This window comes from Rhipicephalus sanguineus, chromosome 7 (genome assembly GCF_013339695.2).
Source record: "Rhipicephalus sanguineus isolate Rsan-2018 chromosome 7, BIME_Rsan_1.4, whole genome shotgun sequence".
In the NCBI taxonomy this organism is placed as follows: Eukaryota; Metazoa; Arthropoda; class Arachnida; order Ixodida; family Ixodidae; genus Rhipicephalus; species Rhipicephalus sanguineus.
In genome coordinates this window covers 82,194,001-82,204,583 of record NC_051182.1, presented here as the reverse complement: position 1 = coordinate 82,204,583, position 10,583 = coordinate 82,194,001, and positions in this window count along the sequence as shown.

The following is a 10,583-nucleotide window of genomic DNA, read 5'->3' as shown; positions in this document are numbered from 1 at the left end:
TACTATTCGTAACACAGAACTCACAAATAGCAGTGTTTGCAACGTAAAATTAGGTAACAGGCTTGCAACACTACCATAGTTGGCAACCCGCTGGCTTTTGTCACATAGATCAACGGCTATCCATACTACGGTGGCGACATTTAGTATGAACACATTGCAAAATAATTACAGACGAATTTAGGTTTATAAACGGCTTAAATAGCCTCAAGAAGTCATAGTTCATATAGAATTTAGTGCGATCCTTATCATCAAATTGCGCTTGTGGTATGTAAATGAACTTCAATTCACTTAAGAACTTACATACATAACAAGTAAACATTGATGCCACAAACTTCATAAGAACCTTACAAACACGCCCTACCAGACAACCATACGCAGATGCTCCCTGAATACACCTTCCATACCGTCTGCTTCGAAAATTCGTTTTTCCATTCACCATAAGAGAATGGAATAACCTGCCCCTACATATCACAAAATGGCATCACTAACACTGTTCTTAACTGCACTGGAAAGCGAACCTTGAACCTGCTACATAGTTCTCTTTTTCCCCGTCCTAAGGACGTATGAAACTGCACCTCTCAGCAGCTTGTTCGTCATGCACTGTATGCTCTAATTTCTTCTTTTGCCATACCTGAAGCCCCACAGTATGCATTTGTTGCCTCGCGCTTAAGCACCGCTGTGTTAAAATGCTTACACCATGGTTTCGCAATGTTTTTGTTTTCATTTTTGTCCTTTTACTGCTTTTTTTGCTTCCCTTGACTACGGTTTTATTATGCGAGGCTGTATTCTTTATATTCATATACCACTAATCGCTCTTGTTTTGGACTTTCTTTGTAATTATTTGTTGTTTCCACTGCATCACAATTTCTGTTATTTTGTATTCAACTACTGTATATGCCTCCTGCTATGATCCCTTCGGGATTGGCAGTATCTACAAATAAATAAATAAATAAATAAATAAACAAACAAACAAATAAATAAATAAATAAACCCTAGGGATGTAGTGTCCTTGTAGCAAGAAGAGACTCCCTATTTTACTAAAATATCCTCACACGCTGGATAAGAAGACATTATTATTTACTGCACACCAGTCACAACAAAATTTCCCTATTTGCGTTTCCTGCTGTAGTAATATTACATAAATACAAAAAAGCGATGAAACATGCTAAGCACAGCACACATAAAATGTATAGTCGAAAAACTGCCGGTGCTTCCCAAGCTGGTGATGGATATGGTGAAGGCTCGGAGGGTTTTAAAGGGCCTGACAACCTCGGAGTAATGCTACAGAATAATTCGTTTCCTCTAAAAGTGTATGTTTTCTCCAGATATGTGGCATGTAAAGAAGATCGGATCAATTGACCAGGAATAAACGTGCCTGATGCACTTTAGCGTCACATCTCTGATTGTATAGATATGCGCCACTATATTCTGCGAGGCAGTGTGCTGAAATGAAAACGCTACATAAATGTATAATAATGATGATGACTTGTAGTTTGATTTCATCTAACGTCTCGTAAAGGTGCGAATGCATTACGTAATGGAATATACATCCAGTTTGTCATTTTTCTTTGGAGAAGATGTGACAAGGCAGGCGTGTTCTGTAGAAGTTTCCAATTGCTCATAATTATTGACAGATGAACATAATATCGCAACAGCTGATTTTAAGGTACACACGTGTTGTGAAGCAGAAAATAGGGGTAAAAAATGTAAACAAGTCTCATGTCAGAAAGGTCAGTGCTTGTTCTGTTCATTCCTTCTGTGTGCATCGTCTTGTTTTTCGCGCTGCCTACTGCCTTGGAAAAATATGCATTAGAAAAAAATAAAAAAGTATAGCTGTGATGGAAACAACGTGTCGTATTGTGGGCCCGGGACGACTCACAAGGAGCACAATCGAGCAACGACTGCACAGAAACAAAAACACTTTTAGAAATAAAAATCAGCTCTTATTGAAATATCACATAAATGTGTCTAAAGATGCAGTCCTATTAGTTGACTTGTGCAAGAAAGCCAAGGCAACCATGTAAGGAAGAAGATGGAAAAGACGCAAGGGTACAGTTCTTAGAGAGCGAAAAAGAAGAACGGAAATAAACAGTAATGGCGACCGTATTGGATTCGTGATTCCTCGGTGTCGTTACAATTTTGGCGCAGTCTACTGCAGGATCCTGGGCGCGCCTGAACAGCTCCGATTTTCCGACGACCATGCGCGTCGACGTCGCTGCAAGATGTGTCAAGACGGTGAGCGTTGCATGCTGCGTCTATGGTGGAAAGTCGATCTGTTCGCATGAGCTCTGACTGTTCGGCGACATATCGCCAATTCTCGAAAGAAGATATGAATCGCGAGGAACTTAAAGCGGCCATCGCGCATACTGGTCGGCTCCATAGTGAAGATAGACTACACGAAGCCGGACTGACAAAAGAGGAGATTGCTGAAACAGACAGCCCGTTAAGAGGCAAAGATATTTTCGAAGATATAGTCAAGTTGCAGGAAAAAAATAGCAAGCCGCCACAACATCTGTTGGAGCTTATAATGCAGACAGGAGTTGACCGATCTCTGAAACCACCTTTGGAAGTAACTAAGCCAGAGATCTACGATGGATCATCATCAATGAGTGCTCAGGCCTGGCTTGACTTCTACGAATACGCATGCGGTCAAAATTTTTGGAATCATGATCGCGACAAAATAATGCACATGCGATTCTACCTGGGAGGCGTTGTGAAGACTCGGCATGACATCCGAGCAACAGAGAAGGCAGGACATCCTTGGGCGGACTGAAGGCAGAGCTTTCTAGCGACATTCTGTGAAAGCAAGTTACGAAGTTGGGACCGTGCAATAGCCTTGAGGTACCTCTCTGGTCTTGTTACGAACTACATTTTTGAGAAGTGGAGGCTATTGCATGCGGCGGACTCTGCACTCTCCGACTCGTCACTTGTGTGCCTCATCACGTTGGGACTTCCTGAAAGCATGCAGCGCCATGTTCAGCTTGGAACAACACGAACGCCTGAGAAGCTACTTCAGATTATTAAGCTGCTGTTCGTTCAACAGCGACAGTCTTCGGCAAGAGAAGTGACCACCGCTGAAATGTTTCTAGCACCTGGGTGGCCAGACCGATTGAGCGAACCCGAGCCGTCTACGAAAAACACAAGGCAGACGAAGAAAAGGAAACTTACTAAATGATGTTCTGACGACCCTCCGTCCCAAGCATACGAACAGATTTTTGTCACGGACTGCGCCAAGCTAATATACGTGCCTGCGCAAATGGATGGGAAGGATGTGAAAGCTCTAGTTGACCGTGGAGCGTCAATCACTGTCATTAACAAGGACGCGATTCCTCAGCTAACTATAGGAAAAGATTGCCCCGTCATCATGTACGGCTATGATGGCAGGAGAACAACTGTATGATGAATGGACAGAGATCTTGATTACGTGTCAGGGCAAGAGTACGACTGTAAAGCACTGGCCTCTTCACGGAGTGAAGTATCAACTTCTTTTGTCCCGCCCAGGTAATGCAAGAATTGCGTTTGAAATCTTTATTGGGATGGACAAGTTACCACACATGATGATCGCCTGCTGACTATCCTTTACAGCCGTTGCCGAAAACCCCCGCAAGCCCACCGCCGCAGAAGACGTCACTCGCATGTATCCTGAGTTACTTGTGTAGGCGGATACCCGAAGGCGACCACTAAGTTTGAAGTACCATTCGAGCTCCGAGATACGACCATAGTGAAGCGGAAGGCTTACAACATGTCCAGAGAAAAGAAGTGTGGCTGAAGGCAGAGCTACAGAAAATGCTTGATGCGGTGTCATACGCCCTTCTACGTCTCCTTTTGCTTCACCGATAACTATTGCACCAAAAGAGGACGGAACATTTCGTCTCTGCACCGATTACAGGCAGATAAACAAGCAGACTGACCTTTTTCCCTTTCCAATGCCGCATATTGACGTAATAATCAATGAAACCGGAGACTGCAAAGTGTTTTCGCGTCTCGACATTTGCAAAGGCTTCTGGCAAGTACCTCTGCAAGAAGAAACGAAGAAGTTCTCGACATTCATTACGCCATCTGACGTGTATGAGTACAACCGCTTCCATTTGGCTGGAAAAATTCTCCAGCTTGGTTTCAGAAGATGATGAACAGTGTTTTGAAGCCACACTTGGGAGTCTTCTGCAACGTTTATATTGACGACATTATAGCGTACTCAAGATCAAAAGAGGAGCACTCTGGACATCTCGGGAAAGTGTTACAAGCACTTAGTGACGCGGATCTCAAGATCAATGAGAAGAAAAGCGAGTTCTTTAAGTCGAAAGTGGTTTTCCTTGGAAGAGCGTTCGACGGAACCACCAAGAGCACCAAACAGGAGTCCGTTCAAAGGATCGCAAAGCTCACGAAGCCACATGACATTCACTCACTTCGAGTTTTTCTTGGAGTAGCAGGCCACTTCAGGAGTTTTATTAAAGATTTCTCCAAGATGACGAAGTGCTTGACGGAGCTCACGAAGAAACAAGTGCCTTTTGTTTGGACCGAAGATTGCGAAAGGGTTTATCAAGAACTTGTACGTCGTATATCATCGGACCCTATCTTACGCTACCAGACTATAGTTTACCTTTCGAGATGAATACGGACGCTTCCAATTATGGTACAGGGGCAGTTCTGTACCAAAGAGACCTCAGTTCACCTCCAACTCAATAGCTTAGGGTTATAGGATACTACTCCTACACCTTCAACCCTACCCAGCAGAATTATTCCACAACTGAGAAGGAGGCTCTTGCTGTTTTAATGGCTGTGCGCTACTTCCGATCATACATCGACGGAAGAAAGTTTTCCTTATATACGGATCACCAAGCATTAACGCACCTGTTGAATATGTCGGAGCCAAGGGGAAAATTGACCCGATGGGTCAATGAACTTCAACAGTACGATTTTGACGTCTTCCACCGTGAAGGTAGCCATCTTACTGACGCCGACGCCCTGTCTCGGTTGGCGGTCGAGATCCCGCACGGAACAGTTAACTTGACGAGACTATGGGAAGGGTATGAAAGTCTACACTTCAAGGATGGCAAGTTCGTCGTACCAGACACACTGATTCCGAAAGTGCTTCACTTATATCACGACAGCCCCGAATCATGTGGTCATGATGGCTTCTGGCGAACGTACAACAAGCTTCTCAGACGGTTCACATCGACAAACATGAAAAAAGACGTCGAAGCCTATGTCAAGTCGTGCCACTTGTGTCAAGTGAATAAAGCGAAATACAGGCCTCGACCAGACGAGCTCGTCTTGCCAAACCATTCGGACAAACCCTTTGAAGTCGTCCACGTGGACTTTGCGGAACTGAAAAAGAAGAGTTCCGGGGTTCGCAAGACACAGTCGTTCTTGATTGCCATAGATCAGTGCACCAGAATGGTAGCGGCACGTCCTGGACGAGAAGACACGAACAGCGTTATCGCTTTGCTTGACTGAGCGATATTCTCACAGCTGAAAGTCGTGATATCTGGCAATGGACCCGCATTTTTAAGCAAGAAACTTCAGCAGTGGGCAGATAGCCGTGGCATTACACTACGCCGTTGCGCTCCATTTCACCCGCAGGCCAATGGAATGGCGGAAAGGGTTATACGTGACATCAAGCAATTCATGTCCATGTACCCAACGTTTAAAGGCGGATGGAAGTGCTGCCTAGAAGCGGCTGTGGCTCACCACAACAGAACACACACTACGAGTCTTGGCTGCAGCCCGCATTTTGCTGCCTATGGCGAAGTGCCAATACTGCCAGCCGACAAAGAACTTAAAATCGATGATCAACTGCAATTGTTTGAACACCGAAAAACCAACCAGGCACAAAAGAGATACCGAAAGGCGATGAAACTCCAATTCGACAAGCGACACCAAGGACACAAGCCGGATATTGGACTGAATGATCTTGTACTCGTGCGGAAGGGTCTGCCCGGTAGCGACACAAGAATTCTTGGACCGTTTAAAGTCGTAAAAATATCGGTACAGCAAGGTGTGCTAAAGACCATTGGCTACCTCAATGACGGACAGCTTGAATTCGCCGCTACAAGCAACGTTCTTCGGTATCACCCCAGGAGGGGTGACGACAAACAACGGGGAGAGTGTAAGGAAGAAGATGGAAAAGAAGACGCAAGGGTACAGTTCTTAGAGGGCGAAAAAGAAGAGAAACGAAAATAAATAGTAATGGCGACCGTATTGGATTCGTGATTCCTCGGTGTCGTTACAAACCATGTCAGAATCTGACGAGATCAGGCATGTTATGAAAGGCATCAACGACGATGCCTTCGCCATGCTGTTAGCCAAAAAGCCCAGCTTAGTGACAGAGGTCATATCGCCCTGCCAAAGCTACCCCACCCCTGCTATCTCAACAGCGAAGTAGCTTTAGCTACTACGCTTGTCCCGGCAGCACACTAAATTCGGGCCAGTCAACAGTAACGGCAGCCGGAACAGCGGCCCACAGCACACCTGAACTAGATCAGCTGCTATGAACGGAAGCGAGAACAGTGGCACCTCACCTGAAGACTCGTTCGCCGTATGGCGGTTTGGCCAGCTGTCGGGAACCGCAGCTGGAACAGCGACACATCGCCTGGTCCCTGGGCCAGTCACCAAGCAGGAGTCCGGGAATAGCACAGAGCCAAGAGGACATCGCCTAGTTCCCCGGACTCGACGTCTAGCCGAGGACAATCTGCCCTCGAATGATTCTCAAACGCTATCATGCGCTTTCCGCTACTATTACGTGCGCTCTTTGTTCTCGTCTTCTGCGGCGATCGCTCAGTGTCGCTTTCGCTATTCTACCCTATATCACAGTGTCCTCTGTTTTGATAAAGTTGTTGACTACTTTTCCGGTGCGTAGGAGAGAAGAAACGCGGCGTCACAGAGTTGTGCAGAAGCCACTGCGGGTACAGTTGTCCGTCTACACAACCACCGCACCGCACAGCCACTCCAAGTTTTCACTACATTGTGTAGTGCTTGACACCTATACGAGAATTAAAAAACCAGCTCCGACATTACAAAAGCCTTCATATAATTACATATAAAGCATGCTACTGCACAATAAACTCCTTCGCTACATTTAGGAGTGGTTTGCTGGGCCAATTGGTAAACGATGAGTAGTGAAGGGTTCCAGCAATTTCAAACACGAGCACAACTTCAGTTGTAAGTCCAGCCTAGTCCTGTGCGTTTCCTTTCTCGTGCTCGTGTTTGAAATTGCTGGAACCCTTCACTACTCATCCTTCGCTGCACTCAATTCTTTATATGTTTCGCTGACTGTAAGTAGGGTGAATGCTAGTGCTCCCGTTGCATGACACATTGTTTGCCGTACAAATCAAAAAGAGATTTTGCGCTTTGCATACAAGTACCAAACACCCCTTTTCAATGGCCGAGTAACCCGTTTCTCTAATCAAGAGGTTGTGTCTAGCGTCGGCAACAAGGGTTAAAACCTGATCATTTACTTGCTGGAGGAGTATGACACAAAGAATAATGTTACAAGCATAGGTGCGGTCCCCAGGACGAAATTCTTTGTCATGTTGCGCGCTTGTAACATGGGAGCTTCGCCAAGCTTACCCTTCAATAGGTTGAAGGCTTGTTCCTCAACCGGCCCCCATGCGAAGTTTTTATTACTTTTTCGTGTGAGCTCTGTCAAACACTTAGTGATCTTGGCGGCGTTCGGAATCGACTGCTTGTAGGATCTGGAAAGTCCTAAAAAATGATTGAAGCGCCTTCTCCGTCTCTGGTCTACTAGTTGCTAGAGTTTATTCAGAGAGTCTTGAGAAGAGATTCAGCCTTGCCGTGTCCGATTCAACGACTCAGAATACAGATACATTGTTCACCTATTTCACATTTGCTTAGCGTCATGGTCAACCAGGCTCGTTTAAGTCACTTAAAACACGTCGTAGAGTTGTTAGGTGTTTATTCCACACAGGTGTAGGAATGACAACGTCATCAAAATAGTGATACACAATTTTGAGATCATCTACGCCAGCTGGCATGAGTCGTGCAAAACAGCTGGCACCCTTTTGATCACGAATGGCATCTAGAAGCAGTGATGTAGCTCGAATGTACTAGAAAAGGTCGCCTTCTGTCGGCTGTCCTCAGAAATTCGCACTTTCCTGTGTCCTTTCGTGAGGTCAAATTTTGAAAAATGCTTACTTCGACCGACATGTGCAGGAACTACGTCAATACGTGGTAGGGGCTCGCTGTCAGCAATCAAGACTTTGTTGAGCTTTGGAAAGTCGATACACAAGCGGATAGTGTTGTCTGGTTTTTACAATAACTTTAGAAACCTGATAAGATGATTGCGAGTTTTCAATTAGGCGCAACCATAACATTTCTTGCACCTCTTTTTCTACGCTTTGTCGCAATGCTAGTGGCACATGAGACTGTGGAACATGCGCTGTTTTTTTTTTCATAACTCAAGCGCAGAGCGCATATAACGACCCCAGTCTTCTCAGGCAAATCCGAAAATACTCTATCATATCTTTTTAACATTTCCCGGAATTATGAGCGCTGTTCATCGGTCAGCTTCTCAGACAACTTGGCGCTAGTGTCAGTGTGGGCAGGGAAGAGACTCGGATAAGAAATGTCGTGCGGAACATCGTCCCTGGGTGACTGCTCTTCTTGTTTCAAAGGATATTCTTGGACCTCGGTGATGACAAAGACCTGCTGCGTGAGAACCGGTTCTCCTTCTTCATATTTCTTTGACTTACAAAAATGGAGTATCTTCCCTTCGTCGCTCAAGGGCAAAGCATAACACTAAACATTTTTACACCCTTAAGGGTGTAAATCGGTTTGTCGCCAGACGGACACCCTTAGGGTGTTATTGACTCCACCCTTCAATTAGGGTGTTAATTTAACACCCTAAAGAAAGGGTGTTGAGCAAAATTTTTATGGGGTGTTAGGGTGTTAGCTCGTATTAACACCGTTTTGTATGGGTGTTGGAAGGATGTACACGATTCCTTCCGCGTCATGTGTAATGGCCGAAACAGAATCTTTAGGTAGTCACAGAGGGCGTCATGCATGTGCTCCTGCGGATGTCATTAATTCGGGGTGTACTACCGAATTTGCACAAACGCGTCTTCATATTGGTTTGGCAAAGGTCGCGTTCACATAAGGATTGGAAAGGCACCCCGAATTAATGAAATCTGCAGTGATCCATGCGTAAGCCTCGTGTGTTCATCTGAAGCTTCAAATTCGGTCATCACCCACTTGTGCTGCATATTAAGGATCATGAAATGAAATCAGAAGTAGTACACACATATAAATATGTATATACAACATCATGTACGAGCATGTGTACAAAGCAATGCTTAATATGGCTTCCACATCCAGTCAAACTGGTCTGCAAAACATAACACTTGATTTTCAAAAAATATAAAATATTTATTGCATGCTGTGATACAGAAAGGTATGAAAAATTGGGAAGAACAGGCATGGGTAATGATCAAACTTTTTTTTCGTACAACAAAATTCGTGTTATGTGCGCTTTGACAACAAACATAAGCTGATCGAACCTGCCAATGAGGGTGCCTGATACTTGAAAATGATTTGTTAAATTAAAATAAAAATTTGCTTATTAAGATGTCTTGAATAGTCAAAAAATCTAAAACATTCCTACTGTGCTCGAAAACTAACAGACCTTTGCATTATATCAACACTAAAAATATAATTCAAGCAAACAGATGCCGAAAATCGCCCGTTGTACTAAAAATTGCAAAACTGAAACGGGCGCTTTCATACAGCAAGGCGTTTCATTGCCCTTAACAGAAATTGTTCATGTTTGAGCTCGAGGTAGGGGAAATCTGCAAAACCGCATGTAGATGCACTTGGACCCACTGGAACAACACTGTCTACTTGATGCAACATATGGCACCTCTGAAATACCGCTGTCAGTAGATGGAGCACAAGGGATTGCAAGAATGTCACCCTGCATTGAAAAATAAAATGCATTGCGAGTGTGTACTGCATATGCACCTTGTACTACAGCGCAAACACAATCGTAAACACGTTCCCGCTATTTATTGTGTCCTTGTGTGTTCGAGCACTAATACAACGTCATACCTGCCAAGTCTCCCGGATTACCCAGGAGACTCCCGGATTTGGAACGTTTCTCCCGGTTGTACGGGTCATAAGAAAATCTCCCGAAAATCCAGTTTTGCCCCGCGCGTTTAGTGCTTTGTCTGGGCACATGAGCAAAGTTGTCTGGCCACGTCTGGCCCCATCCTAAATGTGTTATAGGTTATATCAGCCGTTAATATTTCGTAGATGATGCGTTTCTGTAGACACAAAATCTTGCCGGACGAAATAACTGGTAACAGGCCTCGCAGGCGGAGCGATGTTGTCGCATTTCGCGCGACGGTTACGGCCGGGTCGTTTTATCTCTGCTTCAACTGCGTTCGTGCCTAGCACTAGCGCGCTTTTACTCACACGTGAAACAGACGATGCGTAAGCGATGTTATCGGTTTGCACTCGGTACAGATCAGCGGCGCCCGCAAAATCCCGCTGACAGTGTCCATATAATTGCTATCGCAGTATCCCCCCCCCCCCCCCCCCGTTGAGTAGATCTCCTGGATTCTGTTTCT